General features: G+C 48.4%; 1 protein-coding gene across 3 annotated transcripts in view; it reads right to left on the bottom strand.

Moving 5' to 3' along the window:
- Positions 1-26,710, bottom strand: part of MAPK8 (mitogen-activated protein kinase 8) — an 85,764-nt gene that overhangs the window by 57,871 nt on the left and 1,183 nt on the right. The gene's annotated exons all lie outside the window — the stretch shown is intronic.

Below are 26,710 nucleotides of genomic sequence, written 5' to 3'. Positions count from 1 at the left end.
CAACTACTCCAAAGCATGGCTGGCCAGTAAAGGTCTAAAAGATGAAAAAATAACGGCATGGCCCCCTTGTTTACCTGATCTGAACCCCATAGAGAACCTGTGGTCCCTCATAAAATGTGAGATCTACAGGGAGGGAAACCAGTACACCTCTCGGAATAGTGTCTGGGAGGCTGTGGTGGCTGCTGCACGCAATGTTGATCGTAAACAGATCAAGCGCAACTGACAGAATCTATGGATGGTAGGCTGTTAAGTGTCATCATAAAGAAAAGGTGGCTCTATTGGTCACTAATTTTTTGGGGTTTTGTTTTTGCATGTCAGAAATGTTTATTTCTAAATATTGTACAGTTATATTGGTTTACCTGGTGAAAATAAACAAGTGAGATGGGAATATATTCGGTTTTTATTAAGTTGCCTAATATTCTGCACAGTAATAGTTACCTGCACAAACAGATATCCTTCTAAGATAACCAAATCTAAAAAAAAAACAAAACAAAAAAAAAAAAAAACACCACTCCAACTGCCAAAATATTAAAGGAGTGGTTCACCCATTTTTTTTATTTTCTGTAGGAGTTCTACTTACAATTCTAGGTATTTTCTCCATTGGCTTGTATTTCCATTTCTGGCACTGAGTGAGCGGCGCTATCCTACACGCTCAGTGCCTGTCACATGACCCCCTGGAGCTGTGGCCGCCAGCATCCTCTTACGTCCCGGCAATTCCGGGCTCTGAAACTTGTCGGGTACGTCAGAGGAGGCTGGCACCACTCAGATTAAGTGACAGGGCTGTGGGCGGTGACTACCGCACGGCACAGCCCAGCATCGAGGGGAGGAGCCGGAGGACGTCAGTGTGGAGCTGGCTAGCGTCCCGCAGATGGTGAGGCACGGGGCGCCAGTGTGCAGTACAGGGGGGGGTTGTTCAGCTGAAATCCCCCCTGCACGTAAGTATCTGATCACACTATCCACCCGCCCACTCTGCTGCAATGTCAGGAGAGCGGCCGGTGTCGGGCAGTGTGATCATGTGCTCCTCCCAGCAGCACTGCAGGACGCAGCAACCAGCAAGACACTGACAGGCATGTCACCGCTGTGCTCTGCCATCTGTCCTGCTGCATGGGACCAACTGTCTGCACTCTGTCACCTGCACCACAAGTCACAGAGTGGAGACAGTTAATGAAAGAGCACCTCTGCCCCCCCCTCTTCTTTCCCCACTCTCTTCTCTTCCCCCTCCTCTCCCCCTCTTTTCCTGCCCCCCCTCCTCTCCCCCTCTTTTCCTGCCCCCCCTCCTCTCCCCCTCTTTTCCTGCCCTCCCTCCTCTCCCCCTCTTTTCCTGCCCCCCCTCCTCTCCCCCTCTTTTCCTGCCCCCCTCCTCTCCCCCTCTTCCTCCCCCCCTCCTCTCCCCCTCTTCCTCCCCCCCCCCTCGCCCTCTTCCTCCCCCCCTCCTCGCCCTCTTTTCCTCCCCCCCCCTCGCCCTCTTTTCCTCCCCCCCCCCTCGCCCTCTTTTCCTCCCCCCCCCCTCGCCCTCTTTTCCTCCCCCCCCCCTCGCCCTCTTTTCCTCCCCCCCCCCTCGCCCTCTTTTCCTCCCCCCCCCTCGCCCTCTTTTCCTCCCCCCCCCCTCGCCCTCTTTTCCTCCCCCCGCTCTCGCTCTCTTTTCCTCCCCCCCCTCTCGCTCTCTTTTCCTCCCCCCCTCTCGCTCTCTTTTCCTCCCCCCTCTCGCTCTCTTTTCCTCCCCCCTCTCGCTCTCTTTTCCTCCCCCCTCCTCGCTTTCTTTTCCTCCCCCCCCTCCTCGCTCTCTTTTCCTCCCCCCCCTCCTCGCTCTCTTTTCCTCCCCCCCTCCTCGCTCTCTTTTCCTCCCCCCCCTCCTCGCTCTCTTTTCCTCCCCCCCCTCCTCGCTCTCTTTTCCTCCCCCCCCCTCGCTCTCTTTTCCTCCCCCCCTCCTCGCTCTCTTTTCCTCCCCCCCTCCTCGCTCTCTTTTCCTCCCCCCCTCCTCGCTCTCTTTTCCTCCCCCCCTCCTCGCTCTCTTTTCCTCCCCCCCTCCTCGCTCTCTTTTCCTCCCCCCCTCCTCGCTCTCTTTTCCTCCCCCCCTCCTCGCTCTCTTCCCCCCCCCCCCTCCTCGCTCTCTTTTCCCTCGCTCTCTCCTGGCATGGTCCGTACAGAAATCTCTGAATAATGGCCTATAAATGACGCACACCAGGTCCAGGCGGGTCCGTTAGCACTATATGAGTACATAACACTATATGAGTACATAACACATGACAGGCTCACCATTTAATCACCTGAATTCAAAAGGTCCACACACATCCTGCAAAAATGGATAAAATGTGCCATACCTCAAATAGTGAGATATTAGTTTATATTTTGGCCCAAAATATGTAAGCTCGCAATCCGTTCGTCAAGGATTTTCACATTTACGAGTCCCTACACTGAATTAGCTAGAAAAACCACAAAGAACTATATAAAAAAAAACACCAAAAAGGAGCCAAGACAAATGATATGTGCACACACAGAATTCTAACTTATTCAGTGTAGGGACTCGCAAGTGTGAGAATCCTTGACGAACGGATTGCGAGCTTACATATTTTGGGCCAAAATATAAACTAATATCTCACTATTTGAGGTATGGCACATTTTATCCATTTTTGCAGGATGTGTGTGGACCTTTTGAATTCAGGTGGTTAAATGGTGAGCCTGTCATGTGTTATGTACTCATAGTGCTAACTGACCCGCCTGGACCTGTTGTTGTGCGTCATTTATAGGCCTTAATTCAGACACTGTGCGTCTCGTGTATCCGTGCGAGATGCACCTATATAGTGCTGTTTAGCCCGTCTGACCTGGGTTTCTGGCGTCATTTATAGGTCACAGTTCAGACACTGTGCATTTCACTCATTATATGATGGGCTCCCAGTGCAAGCCTTATTAGTGTGCATGTCTTATGCTAAGCAGCCGCCCCTCCCCTCTAGTGTGGAGGTTGAGTGGCTGTGACATCAGCATCTTGCACCTCGGCTACAGCCATCTTTATGAGGAAGGCTCACCACATTCTGTGTGTGCACATATCATTTGTCTTGGCTCCTTTTTGGTGTTTTTTTGATATAGTTCTTTGTGGTTTTTCTAACCAGTACAGAAATCTCTCCATCGTGGAGGGGTGAGAGGGAGTAATAAACATGGAGTCCCTACTGTGTCTGTGTATTTATTTCTAATAAAGTATTTTTCTCTGTGTGATGTCCTAACAGCAGCACTGTCACCGAGTTCAATGACTGCCACCTTCACAAACAAAGTATCGCGAGCGGCCCGTGACGTCACCACTAGTCACAATTTCGGGTCGACAGCGAGAGGTGATGTGACAAGCGGCGGGCATAGAAGGCAGTGACGACCGCTGACGTCAGGAGGGCAGGACTTCATCACTGTAGGTAATGAACTTACTAACCTCCTGACGGTAGTGCTGGTCATCCCCGCGGCTGCTGACACTGCTGTGCGGGCAGCTACTGACACTGATGAGCGGGCAGCCGCGGGAGCGGGACACTGACTGCACGGGCACCCAACGGAAGTCACATGGAAGTGCTTCTGTGTTGCTTCCGGGAATTTTGAGGACCCATTGACTTGTATTGAGTCACGGTTCGTTATTACGGAACAGAATAGGACATGTTCCATAATAACGGAGCGGACATCCAGCATCCGATGTGTTTTTTTTGTAGGATCGGATGCACATGGAAGTGCTACCGTGTACCATCCGATCCTACACAAAAGACATTGAAAAGATGGTCCTGTCTGTGGGGCCGCAAAAAAAAACAGGAACTGACCAGGACAAACGGAACGGTCATGTGAATGAGCCCACCTGCAGCCATTGCAGCGTGTGCGGGCTGTGAGATCAGGAGTCAGCTGACTCCAGCGCCGGCCGATAAATTCTGTGTCCCGCTGCAGAAGGATCTGGTAAAATAACGGTTACATGCGCTGCACATTTAATCCACAGGATCCGGTCATAAGTGGTTTGCGGATGATACGGACGACACACAGACTAGGCAAGAGGGAAAAAAGCAATCTCATCACCCCGTCACTTTTTTTTCCTCAATTATTTTTTTCACATGTTGCGCCGGCTAATAATCATTTCTGTACATGCACGCGCGCACACACACACACACACACACACTTTCTTCCCCTGGTTGTGCAGAGCTGGCAGCTGCTGCTGTCTCTGTGTGATTTCTCTCAGTGCATCCACACAGGGAAGAGGCAAGGAGGAGGCTTTGGGTGGAGAGCTGAGGGGGGTGTTACACACAGTGGGTGTGTTAGATAAGCTAGACACCGCCCTAGAGCCACAAAGAATTCTGGGACTTGTAGGAACTGAACACAGGAAGTCAGAGGAGAGATTAACCCCATCAGAGCTGGAGCCAGCAATGAGCATGTGCTGCTAGTGCACAATAAAAGGTAATTTTGCTGAAAAAACATAATAGATGTGTTGAGGGGCACATATTAGCAAGATTTATCAGGAAAAAAAAAAAAAAAACAGTTTTGGTAACTGGACAACTTCTTTAAGCTTTGATATTTATGAGTCTTTTGGGTTGATTGAGAACACTAAAATACAAACTTGCCTAATAATTCTGCACACAGTGTATATGGGTGTCCTGAGGGGGAGGGGGGGGGATGAAAAATTTACCAGATTTACCACTCATACACTGTGCTGTTCTTTTAGAAGCAGCTTTGAGCTGCTGCTTTAGAAATAATCTGTTCTGAAATACTTACAATGTCACATGACCGACAGAACAGCATTGCAGGTACGGTGCCAGAGTAAGCACTGTCTGAGCTGAAAATTCACATGTATGTGCACTTACAGTGTCAGTCCAGGAGCCAAACAGGCACAGATGGCATTCCTCTCGTCTGCCAGCTTAGCTGATAACTCAATAGTGTATGCACACACCAACACTGCAGGAACAGTGCACAGTGTCAGCGGCAGACATTGCTCTCTGGTCTCCTGCACGGATACTGTGCGCATACACTCATGTCAGCTCAAGCAGAGCTCACTAGGACAGCTACAGCTGTCAATTTCCATAGGGGAAGGCAGCAAGGAATGGTAATTACGTGGGAAAACTGGTGTACTGCGAACTCAGCCACATCCCAGATGCATAAAGAATAAAGATTGTTTTCTCTGCATTCACTGTGCAGAAAAACTACAAGCATGATTATTATAAAAGCTAAACTATATGACTACCCGATTAGCTTACATTGAGTTTGGGGGTGACCGTCTCACTAAGAGGCTATTCCTTCATAAACAACAACGATATGACAATTTCAAGGTGTTGCCCGGTACATTCATGTTAATGTGCCATCCATAGGCTAGGTCATTGACGTCAGATGAAGGGGTGGTGGCACCTCAGCTGGGAACAGCTGATCGCGGATGTGACCAGTATATATATGTGACAGCATAGCTCTCAGCTGAATAGTGGCTGCAGCTGGGTGCTTTCACTATTCATTTTTATTATAAATCCAAGAACTTACAGGCAGGTAGTTGCTATCTGCCTTCCTTTTCTAACTGGTGCCGGCTCACAGCGGTCATGCACTACTCCTTTTGGCAATTCTGCTGCTTAAAGGGAACCTGTCACCAGTTTTTTGTCCTATAAAGCTGCAGCAACCACCAGTGGGTTCTTATATACAGCATGTTAGAACGCTGTATAAGAGCCCAGGCTGCTGTGTAGAACATAAAAATCACTTTATACTTACCTGAACCGGTCGCTGCGGTGGATGTGGCTCAGATGGGCGTATTCATCCTCGGGTGCTGGCGCTCCCTCTTTCGGCCATCTTTGTCGCCGCCTCTGTCGTCCTTCTGAAGCCGCGGTGCATGACGGGTCCGACGTCATCCACACTCGCCGGCATTCAGGTCCTGAGCAGTGTAGTGCGCCTGTGTGGGACCGGCGAGTGTGTATGACGTAGGACACGTCATGCACACAGGCTTCAGAAAGAGGACGAAGATGGGCGAAAGAGGAGGCACCGGCGGATGAAGACATCCACCGCAGCGACCGGTTTAGGTGAGTATTATAAAGTGATTTTTATGTTCTACACAGCGGCCTGGGCTCTTATATACAACATGTTAGAATACTGTATACAAAAGCCCACTGGTGGTGGCCGCAGCTTATAGGCCAAAAAACTGGTGACAGGTTCCACTTAACATCAATACAGCAGCTATTCATCTGGGCTGTTCTGTCAATGGGGAGCGACTGCTAATATTAGTCCAACTGCCAGCTAGCACCATGCAGTTGGGCACGCTGTCAATCAGCATGACATCGCCAGTAATGCACAATCAGTAGAGCAGCAGCTGCTCTGCCCACGTGGCGCCAGCTGCAGAAAGGCCAGCAGGAATGGTCTGTGACTGCTCTGAGCCAACAGAGATGGAAATTAGGCAAACAGGTGGGAAGTTAGCAACTACCTGCCTGCTTAGTAAAAACAGTCCAAGATAACCCCCTTTAAAAGCTTTCCCCCCATCTCCATTGGAAACGTGACTACATATCACTAATCTATAATCAGTACATCTTATGGCATCTGCTATCAGTGCTTGTTCTCTGGATGTCCTAAATGGCTGTTGTGGAGTCATGGGGGGGGGGGGGGATACAGCTCTGCTACATCCTACCCCTGCGCGGTCACCTACCCATCTTTACTCAGTCTGTGCAGCTTCTTTAGAAATAGGGACCAGCTATGGATGACTAAGTGTGTGCCAGTGTCTTCTATTCAAACATTCTTCCCCTGAAGATCAGTGAACAGGATCTACAAAAGGCACTTAAGCGTAGAACATGAAACTCCGCTATTTTGGGCCTGGAGGGCACAACTTTTTCTCTCATGTATTACTCTGAATACCAGAACTTCTTCACATTTTCAAGGTCAATAGAGCTGTTCAAGGTATGGCTTTTTGCAGGACAAGTTGCAGTTTTCACAGAAATCTTTTGATAGGGGTGGGGATGAGCCAATAAAAACATTTCTTTTTATTGTTTTAGTTTTGATTGAGGTCCCCATGCAAATACATGATGCATCGGGAGCATACTACAGTACCAGCTGCTTGGACACCAGTTATAATACCCTTACAAGCTAGATTTTGTACCTTTGGAACTCTTCTCTAACAACTTAAGGCCCAGTCACACACAACGACTTACCAGCGATCCCGAAAACGATGCGACCTGATAGGGATCGCAGGTAAGTTGCTGGGAGGTCGCAGGTGAGATGTCACACAGTCAGATCTTACCAGCGATGCAGGAACAATACAGGTCGCAGGTGAGATGTCACACAGTCAGATCTTACCAGCGATGCAGGAACAATACAGGTCGCAGGTGAGATGTCACACAGTCAGATCTTACCAGCGATGCAGGAACAATACAGGTCGCAGGTGAGATGTCACACAGTCAGATCTTACCAGCGATGCAGGAACGATACAGGTCGCAGGTGAGATGTCACACAGTCAGATCTTACCAGCGATGCAGGAACAATACAGGTCACAGGTGAGATGTCACACAGTCAGATCTTACCAGCGATGCAGGAATGATACAGGTCGCAGTAGCGACCTGTATAACGATCTCAGCAGTCACTATGACCCTGTCACACAGCATGAAACACAACGATGTGTCCTGCCCAGCAGGACCTCGCCTTTGAAGAAAATGGCCTGGACCATTCAGCAATGACCGGCGACCTCACAGCAGGGGCCTGATTGCTGGTAGGTGTAACACATAACAAGATCGCTACTGCGTCACAGAAACCGTGCCTCAGCTGCGATGAGAGAGAGAGAGAGAGAGAGAGAGAGAGAGAGAGAGAGAAAGAGAGAGAGAGAGAGAGAGAGAGAGAGAGAGAATTTTTCTGTGGCCTGAGAGCGTCATAGGCTATGTTGGGAGTCCAAATTTTGACCCTGCGTGTTCCAATTTACCAATCGCTTTTGCGCCTATCAACATAATGGGGAAAAAGTGAAACCAAAAGTGTTGGAGGCAACAAGACAGGCGCGGAAAGAGACGGGAGAGAGACAGAGAGACAGTTACTATCCCAGGCAACGCCCGGGTACTACAACTAGTTGCAAATACAAATCAATGATGGGTCAGGAAGAGCAAAAAATATATATACACACACATACACACAACGCCTTATGTTTTCGGGCGTCCCTTTTCCACGTCGGCTAATCCTTTCCCTGTCCTTAAATGTAGGAGACAAGTCTGATAATAAAAACATGAACACGTCTAAAAGGGGGTACATTAAATGTGCAAAAATACAATATACGGAAATTTACAAAAGGGGTTAGATCACATAACGGAGTAAAAACACCCCCATTGTACACCATTTAATAATAATCCTGACCCAACTGATAGAGGAGTCACTGCCATATGATCCAAAAATATGTGAAAAATGGAGCAAAAAATGATGTGAACCTGCAAGGGGTTAATATACACGTCTAGCATGTGAAGTAGTAATCCGTTGGATATTTGATGAAGTAAGGAAGATATACCATTATCACCAACAATTCCAACCTGCAGGAATACAACAAGGTGCTACCATTAACCAATATACAACAGATACATTTCAAAATACCAGTACATGGCAAAAAAACAAAACCATAAGATAATAGTAAGAAAATCACTTCCCTGTAATCGCAGGTCTCCAACCCTGCCTGGCCTCAACGCGTTTCCCCTTTCCCATTAAAGGTTCATCAGGAAACTTAGGCTATGTGCCCACAGGAGCTCGTACCTGCGGATGTATCCGCAGGTACGAGCGCATGTTTCCCGCAGCTGCCCGCCGGCGTCCGCAGCTATTTTTAGCTGCGGGATTCAAGCGGTATAGCTGCGGTAAACCTGCAGACTTTCATGCGATTTACCTGCGGTCGTTCCGGCCTCTATCTCCGCAGGAATAATTAACATGCAGTTACGTGCGGCTGCGGGACATCCGCACCATGTTCTGCAGCTGCACTTTTCCGCAGCGTGGACACAGACATTCCCCATGTCCCATAGGATAACATGGGGAGTGTCTGTACATGCTAAAACCTGCATATTTATCTGGAAAATCCAGGAAAATCTGCAGGTTTTCCACGGCAAAATCCGCAGAAAAAAGCTCCCGTGGGCACATAGCCTTAAGGAGAAGGCAACGGGTCCTGTAGAATCTATGGCTGCAAGCAGCGTTCATGTAAGTATTTATATCATGGCGCCAGGAAATCGTCAGTACAAACAACCAATAATAGCAAAGGGCTACGATGTCTTCAGTGTTTAATTGCGCATGCCCGGCTGGGAAAGCCACAAGAGTAAAACTCCCCGTGACATATCCCACAAGTGCACATGCGTTCCAATACTCGCCACTACGCATGCGCAATTGTGATGTCAGCTGCAGCCTCACGCGCCTGCCCGATGGAAAGAGTCACTGGTGTGTCCCGCAGTGCGCGTGAGAAAGATAACACTCTGCATGCGCACCGCACTACTTTCAGAGACGCAATAAAAGTGGCACAACAGGATACAAGTGTGTCTCTCACTAACGGTGTAGCCTTCCTTTGCCTGATGTCACCGACGTGTTCCCACGCTCATCTCCTTACTTCGCTGGTTGTTTTACCCACGTAATTGAGGGGACACCCAATGTGGCCATGTACACAACCCCGCTACTGTTGCAGATGGCAAAAACCCTTATATCAAAATGTCTACCAGTGATAGCCCTGAAGAAGGATTTAGTTACCGTGATCAAACTACAGTATTTACAGTTATTTAGGTTGATAAGGATTGCATTTCCAAAATGTCAACCGGTTAATATACAGTGTATGCCCCAAGCCAGATAGACATGCTACACAAAATAGTTAACATCCCCCATCTGTCTGCTTTACATACGCATCATTTTTCAGATATCCTTTTAATTTTGTTAGGATATTAGAAGGGTTTAAAAATTAGCAGCAATATTTTTCAAGGGACCACTTAAAGGGATTTCCCAGCCTTCGGCTACAAATCTGCAACCACACTACGTGACTGCATAATCAGGTGAAACGTGGCACTTCCGGCGTGCAAGTGCCAAGTAGGATCCAATCCCATAATGCAATAAATGGAAAACTTGGCACTCAAAAGGTAACGGATGATTTCTGTGTGTTTGCAATCTAAAAATCATCAAACGTTTCAGTCCAAACAATAAACCGTCAACATTATTATCAGTATTACTGTGGACAAAAGTTACAAAACGCTTTGAGCGCCAAATTTTACATTCATTACACTATGTGACTGCGGACATACAAATCCTCACAGTGCGCATACTCCACACTGAGAGGATTCACTAGTCTGCAGTCAAACATTCTCTGGTGCCAGCAAACATACAAATCCTCACAGTGCGCATACTCCACGCTGAGAGGATTCACAAGTCTGCAGTCAGACATTCTCCGGTGCCAGCATCGGTACAGATTTGCATACATGCAGGCACATGCCGAATAGATGTGTATTAAGCGAGCCTGTGCAAGTCTAGTTGGAAGAAGCAAATCATATACTAGCAGTCACATGACCGCTCGCTTCCGGCACTGGCACCAGAACATTTCTGTGAAGGCAGACAAGGCCCTTAACTTTTTTTTTTTAAGTAACCAAGGGTCCTAGTCACCAGAAAAAGACAATCAATTTAGAAACCGTTCCTCTTAAAACTGCATGAAGGAAGTTTGTGAATTATTGAGTTGCTTTCAAGGAATTAATGCAAGTGAAATGATTTAAAAATAAATTCCATGTTTTCTACTAAAAGAAACGACTCAATTCTAAATGTTTCCTGTTCACATTTGGGAAAAATATATTTGTAGCGCAATTTCTCCTGAGTACACAAAGGCCACGTTTGTGGAAAGAACCCACCATTATTTTTTTTTAATGGCCACGTTTGTGGAAAGAACCCACCATTATTTTTTTTTAATGAAGTTCAGTAAATGTAAACTTATTTGGTAGCTTTTTTCATCTCAATTGTCTCTATGTGCATCCAGCTTCAACATTAAATGTGCAGTATTATTCTTATCTACTAAAACATTTCTCAGAAGCACCTTACTTCTCCTCAGTGCTGCAGACCCCTTCCCCATCTACTTTGTGCTCCAGGTTATCCCCACTTCTCAGAGTCATCAGGAAGCTAGCCTACCAGAAGTTTTTGTGCACCCTGTGCTCTAGCACTTCAGGGTACTTTGCACACTGCGGTATCGATAGTGAGCGTACCCGCCCCCGTCGGTCGTGCGACACGGGCAAATCGCTGCCCGTGGCGCACAACATCGCTTACACCCGTCACACGGACTTACCTTCCCTGCAACGTCGCTCTGGCAGGCAAACCGCCTCCTTTCTAAGGGGGCGGTTCGTGCAGCGTCACACGGCAGCCGTCCAATAGAAGCGGAGGGGTGGAGATGAGCGGGCGGAAAATCCCGCCCACCTCCTTCCTTCCTCATTCCCGGTGGACGCATGTAGGAGATATTAGTCGTTCCTGCGGTGTCACACATAGCGAAGTGGGGTGCTGCAGGAACGACTAACATCGTCGTACCTGCAGCAGCAACGATATTATGGAAAGGAGCAACGTGTCAACGATAAACAATTTTTGCCGTTTTTGCACTCGTTGATTGTCGCTCCTTGGTGTCACACGCTGCGCTGTCGCTAACGGCGCCGGATGTGCGTCACTAACGACGTGACCCCGACGATATATCGTTAGCGATGTTGCAGCGTGTAAAGCACCCTTTCCTCGAATTTCGATTTTATCTTCTCCCATCTAAAGCAGTCTGTGTGACTTTACATCATTGTTAGCTGGTTTCTAGCAGAGCTCAACTCTTCTGCACTCCTCTACAATAATTGGGCAATGCAGAGCCGAGAGGAGCTGTTTTTATTGCCTCCTACTGACAGATCCGTGATGTGAAACTCCAGTGCCTAATTCTCGCTCTGCGTGCTGACAGGGGCCGCTGGAGCAGCTCCGCTTGGGATGTAAAATGTGCAACGCAGATTTAAAAATTGGTTATATTGTCAAATTAATAATGTTAACATAATTGTGATTTTGAGAATAACCCTTAAAGCTGGTAAGCCAAGTATAACCGTACCCTAGATGTGGTCACACACGATTTTGGGCACGCTGAAGAGCGAGAAGGGAAGAAGTGCCATTTGTTTATTAGGCCGCAGATCTTTCTGGAATAGTTTATGAGGACTTTTCAATCTTTGCTGCGTTTTTTGGTGTAGATTATATGTGGTCTACATTACAAGTTTAATTAAATTAGTTTATTCACCAAAAAGCACATTCTAAGCTTTTTGCAGGACTACCTCATTGTGATAAAAAGCTGATAGAATAGGGCATTGCAGTCTTACAGGTCCTGGGGTCAAATCCCACCACGGACACCATCTGCAAGGAGTTTGTATGTTCTCCCCGTGTTTGCGGGATTTTCTCCCACACTCCAAAGACCTAATGATTGGTATTTTATATTGTGAGCCCCAATGGGGACAGTAATTATGTCTGGAAGGTGCTGCGGAATATGATGGCGCTCTATAAGTAAAATAGAAGGGAGGTAGTTATCAAAAACAATTCAGTCGGGGGGGGGGAAAAAAAAAAAAAAAGAAAAAATCATGTGCATGAGATTTCTGGATATCTATAGCTTTTGCGGACACTAAAAAGGCAGCTTTTAATTTAAATTAAAAAAAAACACAATGTGAACAAAACTTTAAAGCAGAGCTGGAAAAGAATAAACAATCCTCGGTGGAGCAAACACCAGTCCCCTCTGAGCTTGTGGAAGGTCCATGTAATAGTATAAGGCTGGGGCCACACGGGGACTACTGCGATCCCCTTGCATGAGACTCGGCTCGTGCTGGCAGTACAGCAGAGCCGAGTCTCATGCTTGTGTCCTTGCAACTGAGGTCCGTTCGTGCGAGCAGACCTCAGCTGCGGGGGGCGGGCCGGCACTCAGGAGGGGAGGGAGGGATTTCTCTCCCTCTCGCCTGTGTAGCCGGCTATAGACATTCTCGCTCTGCACGCACGGTACACCGGTGTACCGCGAGTGCAGTGCGATTTTTCTCTCGCCCCATTCACTTGAATGGGTGCGAGAGAAAGAGTCTCGGATTACAATCGCAGCATGCTGCGATTGTTTTCTCGGTCCGATTAGGGCTGAGAAAATAATCGCTCATGTGTGCTGTCACACAGGCTAGAATTGGTCCGAGGGGAATGCGATGTTTTATCGCACTCCACTCGCACCGATTTTCTCGCCGTGTGGCTTAGGCCTAATAGTATGACACTTCTAACCGGGAAGCGGTGATTCCAATTATGTGTACATTTTTTGTTTGTTTTGTTTTTTTACTTCGTTCCACTAAGGGACGTAAAAGCACTACTCCAGCAGTTTTATATATTTTTCTTTTCAGTAGGAGGAGTGGTGCTTTAAATGTACACTCTTGCACCCGGTTATACTCACCCTCCAGCATTTTCACCTTTTGTTGATGTCACTTCGGTCCCGCAGCGCCACCTTGGGTTTGTAACTTCTGACTGACAGGAAGTCAGAAGTTCCACCACAAGCTCTCAATACAAGTCTATGAGAGCCAGAGCGAAACCAAAACAAGACTCAGAGATGCATTGATCAGCCAACAAAGCACAAGCCGCCAGCAGGTAGGTAGAGAGATTATACAGTGTGTCCACCCATATGCCGTCCACCGCCATTAACTGGAGAACGGCAGCAGCTATAGGCATAGAAGTGGTGTCTAGGTATAGTAAAGTAGCCATGTGCTACGCAATGAAACCACCTATAGCGCCACCTGGTGGAAAACAACGGAGTTAGCATTTTTATCTCGAAAACTGAACGAGAGAGAAAAAAAGTGAATTACAAAGTTGTAGGGCATCATCAATTAAATACGAATCAACACCTTGCATACAGAAATGCTATGATTAGAACGTGTAAAACTCACAAGGCTGCGGATGTGAAGCGATACCTCATGGAGACCTTCCTACAAGTCATTGGGTATGGTGGCTGCGTGGAGTGGCCTCCACGCTCACCTGACCTGACCCCATTGGACTTCTTTCTGTGAGGTCACATCGAACAGCAGGAGTATGCGACCCCTCCACCAACATTGCAGGACCTACGACGACGTATCACCTACCATATTACACAACGTGCAGCAAGATACAGTATGTTTTCCAGAGGCCAGATGTGCATCGTAGCTGACGGTGGCCACTTTGAGCATCAAAGTTAAATGAGCGCCATATGTGTGACCAGCATTCAATGTTTTGGGGGGGGTCATGGGTTTCATATCATAGCATTTCTGTATGCAAGGTGTCGATTCGTATTGAATTGATGATGCCCTACAATTTTTTAATTCACTTTTTTTCTCTATCGTTCTGTTTGAGATAAAAAATGCTAAATCCGTTGTTGCCGCAATAGGTTGATTCATTGAATAGAGCATGGCTACTTTTACTATACCTAGACACCACTTCTATGCCTATAGCTGCCGCCGTTCTCATGTTAAATGGCGGTGCACAGGATATGGGTGGACACACTGTATATGCAGAGTGAGGACTGATCTGCAGCAGCACCTACTCTAGACAGCATAACAAGCACTAATGGAGGACAACAGATTGGCAGCATATTGCTGCATTCCCATACACCACAGCATGGGATCATTCTATTCTGTGAATAATCAGACAAGATAAAGCGGTGGAAAGGCGCCAGTACAACATGTACAACATGTGCGGAAGAAAAATCACACTTTCTTTTGGGGTATGTATCGTCTCTTTTTATGAGTCCTATGAGGCTATTAAAACCCTTATACATCTAGACTATTATGTTACGGTATTTTGGGTGATTTGTTACTTGCACGTTGTCTGGTAGAGCTTACCATCCATTGTAATTTAAACTACCTGCAGCACCTATCTGGTTGCACTTCATGCATAAGATTTTGTAGGTTTAGGACTGGTTTGTAACTGCCGATTAGAGAGAAGTAGACAAGGAGTGCGAGTCTACATGGATAGGCAAGGCTGCCAATTCAACAAGGACCACATTAGGGATGGCCTGCAGTTCTTTGTGGCATCTCTACACCTTTATGCATCCTTTACTTTCTTTTTTCTTTTCTGTGCAGTGGGACAATCAAGAAAAAAACAAAAACTAATATATATATATATAGCAATTTGTGCCGTTCAGAGGACATTGCAAGTTCATACAATACATGCACAGTAAACCAGCCAAGTGTGAAATAAAAATATTCTGATATGTGATTCTACAAATTATTACAGCATAAATGGGCTTATCTACTGTGGAAAGAAGTTGATACACCAGTACAGAAAGACCTAGAGTCTGAGATTGTGAAAACACTTGCTGTACCAATATACAATTCAGGTAGAAACATTACCTTGCACAATTATTTCACCAATGTTGCACTGGGCAATTTTCTGCTTGAACAAGCTGTTACACTTGTTGGTACTATGAAGCCAAACCAACGAGAAATTCCTCAAGCAATGAAACAATCCACTGCGAGCACTTTATGAGAGTGTGTTTGGTTTCAACAACAAAGCGACACTGGTATCTTACCAAGCGAAGAAGGAGAAATCCGTTATATTACTGAGTACCACGCATCATGATTGCAGTATTGACAGCAATGACAGGAAACTGAAACCAGAAATCATCTTGCATTACAATAAAACTAAAGGAGGTGCAGGAAAAATGGATGAAATGGTGGGAGAATATTCATGCAAGAGGCAAACAAGATGATGGCCTGTAGTAATTTTCTGAAATATGCTTGATGTAGCAGCCCTAAATTCATTCATTATTTATACAGAAACTCTCCGGAATTTCACGCAAGGAGGAAGGACAGGAGACACCTATCCTGGAAGGACCTTTGCCATGAACTTGTAATGCCTCACATGATGGAGCGAAGCAACATGAAATGCTTGCCAAAGCAAACTAAAGAAATAATGAAACAGTGTGGCGTACAGTTTCAGGATATTCCAGGGCCAGGAGAAAGAAAACAAAAGCGTTGTCTCATTTGTCCAAGAAACTTAAAAGGGAAGGTATCGCAGTTTTTTATTTTTGTATTAAAAATAGTGATTATGAAATCAAGTATTTCTAATACAAAATGAAAATCGCAGCTTTAGTTTTTATGTAATTCTTATTTTACTGTAGGCACTGGGGGCTGCCATGCTGGATTTGCTGTGTGTGTAACGACAGTAACTCATTCCTTTAAGGCAGCCCCTGTGCATAGACTGATAGTCGGGCTCCGACCCCATGCCATACGTTACAGTGGGCGTCTGCTGTGACCTGGAACGCGCCCCCTGGGCTGTCCAGAACACAACAGAGGGAGGAGACCAGCGCCATTATTGTGGAGCTCACAGCGTGTGCTGTTTGCTCCACTTTACCCCTGTCACCCGCCGGGATGTGTGAGTACGGGCCGCCTCGCCTCCCCTCCCCCCATTACTGTCTCCGATGACATCCCATCCCTCCGTTCTCCCCAGGCCCTGCTTTGCCCCAGCTACTGCCGCCGCCCCTCCCCCCCGCCGTTACCGTCTCCAATGACACCCCCCTCCCTCCGTTCTCCCAAGTCCCCGCTCTGCCCGCTGCCGCAGCTCCCCCAGCTCTGCCCGCCGCTGGTGTGTGGGTGTGTGTCACAAGGTCCCCATCAGGGGTGATTGTGAGTGTGTGTCGGCGCTTGCGATGCTGTGCAGTGAGCTTCCAGGACCTGCGAGAGGATCACATGGGAAGCATGTGATATCTCCGGATGTTGTGAGTGTGTGCGCGCGATTGTACAGGTATGTGCGATATCGTGAGTGTGTGTGAGTGTATGCGATCGGATGTGTGAGTGTATGCGATCGGATGTGTGAAATGTCGGACGGACGCAGGGGAGGATGGCATGCCGCACAGCTGCCCGGAGCGCCCACCAGAGGTCACAGGGAGGAATGATGTGAAAGGTGTGTGTGGCACAAGGTCCCCATCAGGGGTGTGTGTGTGTGTGCCACTGCATGTGAGTACCTGTGTGTGTACCGGTGATACTGTCTGCAGGGTTGTGTATCTAATCCTATCCTGTGTGATACTGTCTGCTGAGCTGTGTATCTAATCCTGTCGTGTGATACTGTCTGCTGAGCTGTGTATATAATCCTGTCGTGTGATACTGTCTGCTGAGCTATCTATCTAATCCTATGTTGTCTGATACTGTCTGCACGGCTGTTTATCTAATCCTCTCCTGTGTGATACTGTCTGCAGGGCTGAGTATCCAATCCTCTCCTGTGTAATACTGTCTGCTGAGCCGTGTATCTAATCCTATCCTGTGTGATACTGTCTGCAGGGCTGTGTATCTAATCCTATCGTGTGATACTGTCTGCTCAGCTGTGTATCTAATCCTATCCTGTGTGATGTCTGCAGAGCTGTGTATCCAATCCTATCGTGTCATACTGTCTGCTGAGCCGTGTATCTAATCCTATCCTGTGTGATACTGTCTGCACAGCTGTGTATCTAATCCTGTCCTGTGTGATACTGTCTGCTGAGCCGTGTATCTAATCCTATCCTGTGTGATACTGTCTGCAGGGCTGTGTATCTAATCCTATCGTGTGATACTGTCTGCACAGCTGTGTATCTAATCCTGTCCTGTGTGATACTGTCTGCTGAGCCGTGTATCTAATCCTATCCTGTGTGATACTGTCTGCAGGGCTGTGTATCTAATCCTATCCTGTGTGATACTGTCTGCTGAGCCGTGTATCTAATCCTGTCCTGTGTGATGCTGTCTGCTGAGCCGTGTATCTAATCCTGTCCTGTGTGATGCTGTCTGCTGAGCCGTGTATCTAATCCTGTCCTGTGTGATGCTGTCTGCTGAGCCGTGTATCTAATCCTGTCCTGTGTGATACAGTCTGCTGAGCTGTGTATCTAATCCTGTTCTGTGTGATGCTGTCTGCTGAGTCGTGTATCTAATCCTATCCTGTGTGATGCTCCTGCTGTCCTTGGTGACACTTTAGACATTTCTGGTCACCAGGAAAATGGCTCTGCACTGTGTCCCTACATGTCATTCTCTGTTATCTGTTGTAAACACTCAGATTGGGAGGGGGAGGCGTGACCTCACACACAGGAGAGCAGACTCCGCCCACTTTACGACAGGCTGTAATCTGAGCTTTTTATAAAGTGGAAATTCAGTAGGATTTCAGAAGCTGCTCCCCCTAGTGTTTAACAGTGGAAAATATCTAACTTTTTAATTTTTTTTTTATATTTTACACAATTAAAAAAAAATGATATTTAAAACAAAACATTTAAACATTATTACTTTACATTTTTTCAGTTATTTTTTCTTTTGAGGATACCTTCCCTTTAAGGGAGGAAAACTGAGTGATATTGTACCCCTTGTGGAGAAAATGTCTGTAAAAAACATTCAGAAAAGAATTTTCACATGTTGTTTGGATGACCAATAAAACTGAAAAGAAAAAAGTCAGAAAAGAAATGTAGCTGCAGCTACTTTACTCTAGATTTATATACCTTTGTGTGTTTTTCATATCTTTGTTTGAAATTTGGAAAAAAAAAAAGTTTTTTGGTGTTTTCTGCAAAACATAATTAAAATGTGCATTATTCATATCTTATTTTGCAATTTTGAAATAAACAAAAGCAGCAAGGACGGGGTACAAAGTATTAAAATTTAACCTTTAATAAGTCCTATTAAAATGGAAGCAGGTAAAGCCTTACTCCACAATAGTTATCTTAAAACCAACACAATACAATCCCCCCCTAGCATGTATAGGGGTACCATCAAGGCCAGGGCAATGCCTGTACAGATAACAGAAACAGGTAAGCTGACCCGTGCTAGGTATATACCAGGACAGCTCACCGGTAGGCCTTGGACCACCACAGTATCAAAATACGATCCAAGAACCCTGTATTAATAGATAGAGGAGGATGGAACGATCTCGCCACATCAGACGGCGATCCAACCACTATCAAAAAAGATCCTCATATCTTCCTGGGCGTCCCAGTGGTCCTATTTCAGTGGACTTAACACCTGGTCCCCTTAAGGAGATTGAGGTCCTGATGTCCTTGTTCTCCCAACGCGTTTCATATACAAAGATAATCGTCAGGGGAGTATAGACAGTCAGTCTTTACATCAGAAGGACAGGACAGGACATGCGGACGGCAAACAGCGGGGCTCCTATATGCTGCGCAGCATATAGGAGCCCCGCTGTTTGCCGTCCGCATGTCCTGTCCTGTCCTTCTGATGTAAAGACTGACTGTCTATACTCCCCTGACGATTATCTTTGTATATGAAACGCGTTGGGAGAACAAGGACATCAGGACCTCAATCTCCTTAAGGGGACCAGGTGTTAAGTCCACTGAAATAGGACCACTGGGACGCCCAGGAAGATATGAGGATCTTTTTTGATAGTGGTTGGATCGCCGTCTGATGTGGCGAGATCGTTCCATCCTCCTCTATCTATTAATACAGGGTTCTTGGATCGTATTTTGATACTGTGGTGGTCCAAGGCCTACCGGTGAGCTGTCCTGGTGTATACCTAGCACGGGTCAGCTTACCTGTTTCTGTTATCTGTACAGGCATTGCCCTGGCCTTGATGGTACCCCTATACATGCTAGGGGGGATTGTATTGTGTTGGTTTTAAGATAACTATTGTGGAGTAAGGCTTTACCTGCTTCCATTTTAATAGGACTTAAAGGTTAAATTTTAATACTTTGTACCCCGTCCTTGCTGCTTTTGTCTAATTTATCAGTGTGGTACTGTACCAGTAGCTATATAAAAAATTTTGAAATAAACTTGTAAAAGTTATTTATGCGAGTTTCTCCTAAAAGGACCCTGTCACGTAAAAGTGTAGATTTGCGATATCACGCATGCTAGGGTTAAATAATGAATTTGCATTTTATTGAATGAAGTATTTGATCACCTACCAATCAGGAAGAATTCTGGCTCTTACAGACCTGGTATTTTTTCTTTTGGAATCCCTCCTACGCTGCACTCATTACATGTATTAATTGCACCTGTTTGAACTCATTACCTGTATAAAAGACACCTGTCCACACACAATCAATCACACTGCAACCTCTCCACCATGGCCAAGACCAAAGCGCTTTCTAAAGACACCAGGGACAAAATTGTAGCCCTGCACAAGTCTGAGATTGGCTACATGACACTAGGCAAGCAGCTTGGTGAGAAGGCAACAACTTTTGGCACAATTACAACTGCACAGTGCTAAAGGGACAATGGATCACAAGATTTTGGTGCACAACTTACATTCCTCAGTACGAGCATTGAAGATGGGTCGCAGATGGGTCTTCCATCATGACAATCACCTGAAACACACAGCCAGGGCAACCAAGAAGTGGCTCCGAAAGAAGCATTTCAAGGTCCTGGAGTGGCCCAGCCAGTCTCCAGACCTGAACCCAATAGAAAATCTTTGGAGGGAGGTGAAACACAGTGTTGCCCTGTGACAGCTCCAAAACCTGTAAGATCTGGAGTAGATCTGTAAGGAGGAGTGGGCTAAAATCCCTGCTGCAGTGTGTGCATACATGGTCAAGAAATACAGGAAATGTCTGACTTCTGTAATTGCAAACAAAGATTCCTGTACCAAATATTATATTTTGCTTTTCTATTGTATCAAATACTTAATTTGCATTTTATTGCATGAAATAATTATTTAAAAATGATTCAATGTGATTTTCTAGATTTTGGGGGAGGGGGGTGGAAATTCTGTCTGCCACACTTAAAGTGTACAGATAATAAAAATTACAGACTTTTCTATTCTTTGTAGATGGGAAAACTTGCAAAACTGGCAGTGTATCAAATACTTATTTTCCATACTGTGGCCATGTCTCTTACCTCATTTGCAGTGCATTGCAGCTTAGATATCCATGGTTACTACCACAAGCAACTGACTATATGGGTGGACGGAACCATTGATACTCAAGCTGCAATGCCCTGCACATGAGCAGCTGCTGCTGCTGCTACTATTTTGGAGCTGGGATTAACCCTTTAAGCTTTATTATAGGGTTTCTTCAATCTTTTCTTCCACTTAGGATTTTTCTTGAAGACATAAGAAGGTGGAGTTTTTTGGGAAGGACTAAAGTTCATATAGCAGTAATGCTGCCTTCACATGTCAGTGTTTCATGTATGTGTGGCATCCATATGTGTGACATTTATTTCACGGATGCCACCAGGGCACGGAGTGCCCGGCGGCAGCCTTTACACCAGGGCGCGGAGTGCCCGGCGGCAGCCTTTACACCAGGGCGCGGAGTGCCCGGCGGCAGCCTTTACACCAGGGCGCGGAGTGCCCGGCGGCAGCCTTTACACCAGGGCGCGGAGTGCCCGGCGGCAGCCTTTACACCAGGGCGCGGAGTGCCCGGCGGCAGCCTTTACACCAGGGCGCGGAGTGCCCGGCGGCAGCCTTTACACCAGGGCGCGGAGTGCCCGGCGGCAGCCTTTACACCAGGGCGCGGAGTGCCCGGCGGCAGCCTTTACACCAGGGCGCGGAGTGCCCGGCGGCAGCCTTTACACCAGGGCGCGGAGTGCCCGGCGGCAGCCTTTACACCAGGGCGCGGAGTGCCCGGCGGCAGCCTTTACACCAGGGCGCGGAGTGCCCGGCGGCAGCCTTTACACCAGGGTGCGGAGTGCCCGGAGGCAGCCTTTACACCAGGGCGCGGAGTGCCCGGCGGCAGCCTTTACACCAGGGCGCGGAGTGCCCGGCGGCAGCCTTTACACCAGGGTGCGGAGTGCCCGGCGGCAGCCTTTACACCAGGGTGCGGAGTGCCCGGCGGCAGCCTTTACACCAGGGTGCGGAGTGCCCGGCGGCAGCCTTTACACCAGAGTGCGGAGTGCCCGGCGGCAGCCTTTACACCAGGGCGCGGAGTGCCTGGCGGCAGCCTTTACACCAGACCCCCCCTCTGTCTGTACCAAGCCTGTGAAGAGCAGAAAACTGCGGCCAATCCCATCTACTGCTTTAGGGCAGTTGCCTCTGTAGGACTAGCCAGCCGGTAATCCCCTCAATGCAGGCAGAGCCCCTTATTGATAGTCATCAGCAGCCGTTATTCAGTGTATCAAAACTACAGATATTTTATAGTTGCTCCAATTCCAAACACTGGAGACGTCTGCTCACTGAGAGCCACACATCACACTGCAGTGTTAAGGCTGCACAATTATAATTGTGACACCCCACCGCAACCTGTCACAGGGTCCCCCGAAGCGAGCCATGCAGCTGTATGAGCAGGACGGTGGGTTCTGTACACACTGACAGCTGTATGAGCAGGGATGGTGGGCTCTGTACACACTGACAGCTGTATGAGCAGGATGGTGGGCTCTGTACACACTGACAGCTGTATGAGCAGGGATGGTGGGCTCTGTACACACTGACAGCTGTATGAGCAGGATGGTGGGCTCTGTACACACTGACAGCTGTATGAGCAGGGATGGTGGGCTCTGTACACACTGACAGCTGTATGAGCAGGGATGGTGGGCTCTGTACACACTGACAGCTGTATGAGCAGGGATGGTGGGCTCTGTACACACTGACAGCTGTATGAGCAGGATGGTGGGCTCTGTACACACTGACAGCTGTATGAGCAGGGATGGTGGGCTCTGTACACACTGACAGCTGTATGAGCAGGGATGGTGGGTTCTGTACACACTGACAGCTGTATGAGCAGGACGCAGGATGGTGGGTTCTGTACACACTGACAGCTGTATGAGCAGGATGGTGGGCTCTGTACACACTGACAGCTGTATGAGCAGGATGGTGGGCTCTGTACACACTGACAGCTGTATGAGCAGGGATGGTGGGCTCTGTACACACTGACAGCTGTATGAGCAGGGATGGTGGGTTCTGTACACACTGACAGCTGTATGAGCAGGACGCAGGATGGTGGGTTCTGTACACACTGACAGCTGTATGAGCAGGATGGTGGGCTCTGTACACACTGACAGCTGTATGAGCAGGGATGGTGGGTTCTGTACACACTGACAGCTGTATGAGCAGGGATGGTGGGTTCTGTACACACTGACAGCTGTATGAGCAGGGATGGTGGGTTCTGTACACACTGACAGCTGTATGAGCAGGATGGTGGGCTCTGTACACACTGACAGCTGTATGAGCAGGGATGGTGGGCTCTGTACACACTGACAGCTGTATGAGCAGGATGGTGGGCTCTGTACACACTGACAGCTGTATGAGCAGGGATGGTGGGCTCTGTACACACTGACAGCTGTATGAGCAGGGATGGTGGGCTCTGTACACACTGACAGCTGTATGAGCAGGGATGGTGGGCTCTGTACACACTGACAGCTGTATGAGCAGGGATGGTGGGCTCTGTACACACTGACAGCTGTATGAGCAGGGATGGTGGGCTCTGTACACACTGACAGCTGTATGAGCAGGGATGGTGGGCTCTGTACACACTGACAGCTGTATGAGCAGGATGGTGGGCTCTGTACACACTGACAGCTGTATGAGCAGGGATGGTGGGCTCTGTACACACTGACAGCTGTATGAGCAGGGATGGTGGGCTCTGTACACACTGACAGCTGTATGAGCAGGGATGGTGGGCTCTGTACACACTGACAGCTGTATGAGCAGGGATGGTGGGCTCTGTACACACTGACAGCTGTATGAGCAGGGATGGTGGGCTCTGTACACACTGACCGCTGTATGAGCAGGGATGATGGGCTCTGTACACACTGACCGCTGTATGAGCAGGATGGTGGGTTCTGTACACACTGACAGCTGTATGAGCAGGATGGTGGGCTCTGTACACACTGACAGCTGTATGAGCAGGATGGTGGGCTCTGTACACACGGACAGCTGTATGAGCAGGGATGGTGGGCTCTGTACACACTGACAGCTGTATGAGCAGGGATGGTGGGCTCTGTACACACTGACAGCTGTATGAGCAGGGATGGTGGGCTCTGTACACACTGACAGCTGTATGAGCAGGATGGTGGGCTCTGTACACACTGACAGCTGTATGAGCAGGGATGGTGGGCTCTGTACACACTGACAGCTGTATGAGCAGGATGGTGGGCTCTGTACACACTGACAGCTGTATGAGCAGGATGGTGGGCTCTGTACACACTGACAGCTGTATGAGCAGGATGGTGGGCTCTGTACACACTGACAGCTGTATGAGCAGGGATGGTGGGCTCTGTACACACTGACAGCTGTATGAGCAGGGATGGTGGGCTCTGTACACACTGACAGCTGTATGAGCAGGGATGGTGGGCTCTGTACACACTGACAGCTGTATGAGCAAGGATGGTGGGCTCTGTACACACTGACAGCTGTATGAGCAGGGATGGTGGGCTCTGTACACACTGACAGCTGTATGAGCAGGGATGGTGGGCTCTGTACACACTAACAGCTGTATGAGCAGGGATGGTGGGCTCTGTACACACTGACAGCTGTATGAGCAGGGATGGTGGGCTCTGTACACACTGACAGCTGTATGAGCAGGGATGGTGGGTTCTGTACACACTGACAGCTGTATGAGCAGGACGCAGGATGGTGGGTTCTGTACACACTGACAGCTGTATGAGCAGGGATGGTGGGCTCTGTACACACTGACAGCTGTATGAGCAGGGATGGTGGGTTCTGTACACACTGACAGCTGTATGAGCAGGACGCAGGATGGTGGGTTCTGTACACACTGACAGCTGTATGAGCAGGATGATGGGCTCTGTACACACTGACAGCTGTATGAGCAGGATGGTGGGCTCTGTACACACTGACAGCTGTATGAGCAGGATGGTGGGCTCTGTACACACTGACAGCTGTATGAGCAGGGATGGTGGGCTCTGTACACACTGACAGCTGTATGAGCAGGATGGTGGGCTCTGTACACACTGACAGCTGTATGAGCAGGATGGTGGGCTCTGTACACACTGACAGCTGTATGAGCAGGGATGGTGGGCTCTGTACACACTGACAGCTGTATGAGCAGGATGGTGGGCTCTGTACACACTGACAGCTGTATGAGCAGGATGGTGGGTTCTGTACACACTGACAGCTGTATGAGCAGGATGGTGGGCTCTGTACACACTGACAGCTGTATGAGCAGGATGGTGGGCTCTGTACACACTGACAGCTGTATGAGCAGGGATGGTGGGCTCTGTACACACTGACAGCTGTATGAGCAGGGATGGTGGGCTCTGTACACACTGACAGCTGTATGAGCAGGGATGGTGGGCTCTGTACACACTGACAGCTGTATGAGCAAGGATGGTGGGCTCTGTACACACTGACAGCTGTATGAGCAGGGATGGTGGGCTCTGTACACACTGACAGCTGTATGAGCAGGGATGGTGGGCTCTGTACACACTAACAGCTGTATGAGCAGGGATGGTGGGCTCTGTACACACTGACAGCTGTATGAGCAGGGATGGTGGGCTCTGTACACACTGACAGCTGTATGAGCAGGGATGGTGGGTTCTGTACACACTGACAGCTGTATGAGCAGGACGCAGGATGGTGGGTTCTGTACACACTGACAGCTGTATGAGCAGGATGATGGGCTCTGTACACACTGACAGCTGTATGAGCAGGATGGTGGGCTCTGTACACACTGACAGCTGTATGAGCAGGATGGTGGGCTCTGTACACACTGACAGCTGTATGAGCAGGGATGGTGGGCTCTGTACACACTGACAGCTGTATGAGCAGGATGGTGGGCTCTGTACACACTGACAGCTGTATGAGCAGGATGGTGGGCTCTGTACACACTGACAGCTGTATGAGCAGGGATGGTGGGCTCTGTACACACTGACAGCTGTATGAGCAGGATGGTGGGCTCTGTACACACTGACAGCTGTATGAGCAGGATGGTGGGCTCTGTACACACTGACAGCTGTATGAGCAGGATGGTGGGCTCTGTACACACTGACAGCTGTATGAGCAGGATGGTGGGCTCTGTACACACTGACAGCTGTATGAGCAGGATGGTGGGCTCTGTACACACTGACAGCTGTATGAGCAGGGATGGTGGGCTCTGTACACACTGACAGCTGTATGAGCAGGATGGTGGGCTCTGTACACACTGACAGCTGTATGAGCAGGGATGGTGGGTTCTGTACACACTGACAGCTGTATGAGCAGGACGCAGGATGGTGGGTTCTGTACACACTGACAGCTGTATGAGCAGGATGGTGGGCTCTGTACACACTGACAGCTGTATGAGCAGGGATGGTGGGCTCTGTACACACTGACAGCTGTATGAGCAGGATGGTGGGCTCTGTACACACTGACAGCTGTATGAGCAGGGATGGTGGGCTCTGTACACACTGACAGCTGTATGAGCAGGATGGTGGGCTCTGTACACACTGACAGCTGTATGAGCAGGATGGTGGGCTCTGTACACACTGACAGCTGTATGAGCAGGATGGTGGGCTCTGTACACACTGACCGCTGTATGAGCAGGATGGTGGGCTCTGTACACACTGACAGCTGTATGAGCAGGATGGTGGGCTCTGTACACACTGACAGCTGTATGAGCAGGATGGTGGGCTCTGTACACACTGACAGCTGTATGAGCAGGGATGGTGGGCTCTGTACACACTGACAGCTGTATGAGCAGGGATGGTGGGCTCTGTACACACTGACAGCTGTATGAGCAGGATGGTGGGCTCTGTACACACTGACAGCTGTATGAGCAGGGATGGTGGGCTCTGTACACACTGACAGCTGTATGAGCAGGGATGGTGGGCTCTGTACACACTGACAGCTGTATGAGCAGGATGGTGGGCTCTGTACACACTGACAGCTGTATGAGCAGGGATGGTGGGCTCTGTACACACTGACAGCTGTATGAGCAGGATGGTGGGCTCTG

The sequence above is a fragment of the Anomaloglossus baeobatrachus genome, chromosome 5, assembly GCF_048569485.1.
Source record: "Anomaloglossus baeobatrachus isolate aAnoBae1 chromosome 5, aAnoBae1.hap1, whole genome shotgun sequence".
Taxonomy (NCBI): domain Eukaryota; kingdom Metazoa; phylum Chordata; class Amphibia; order Anura; family Aromobatidae; genus Anomaloglossus; species Anomaloglossus baeobatrachus.
Note: the sequence above shows the minus strand (reverse complement) of the source record. Positions and strands in the feature narration are given on the sequence as shown.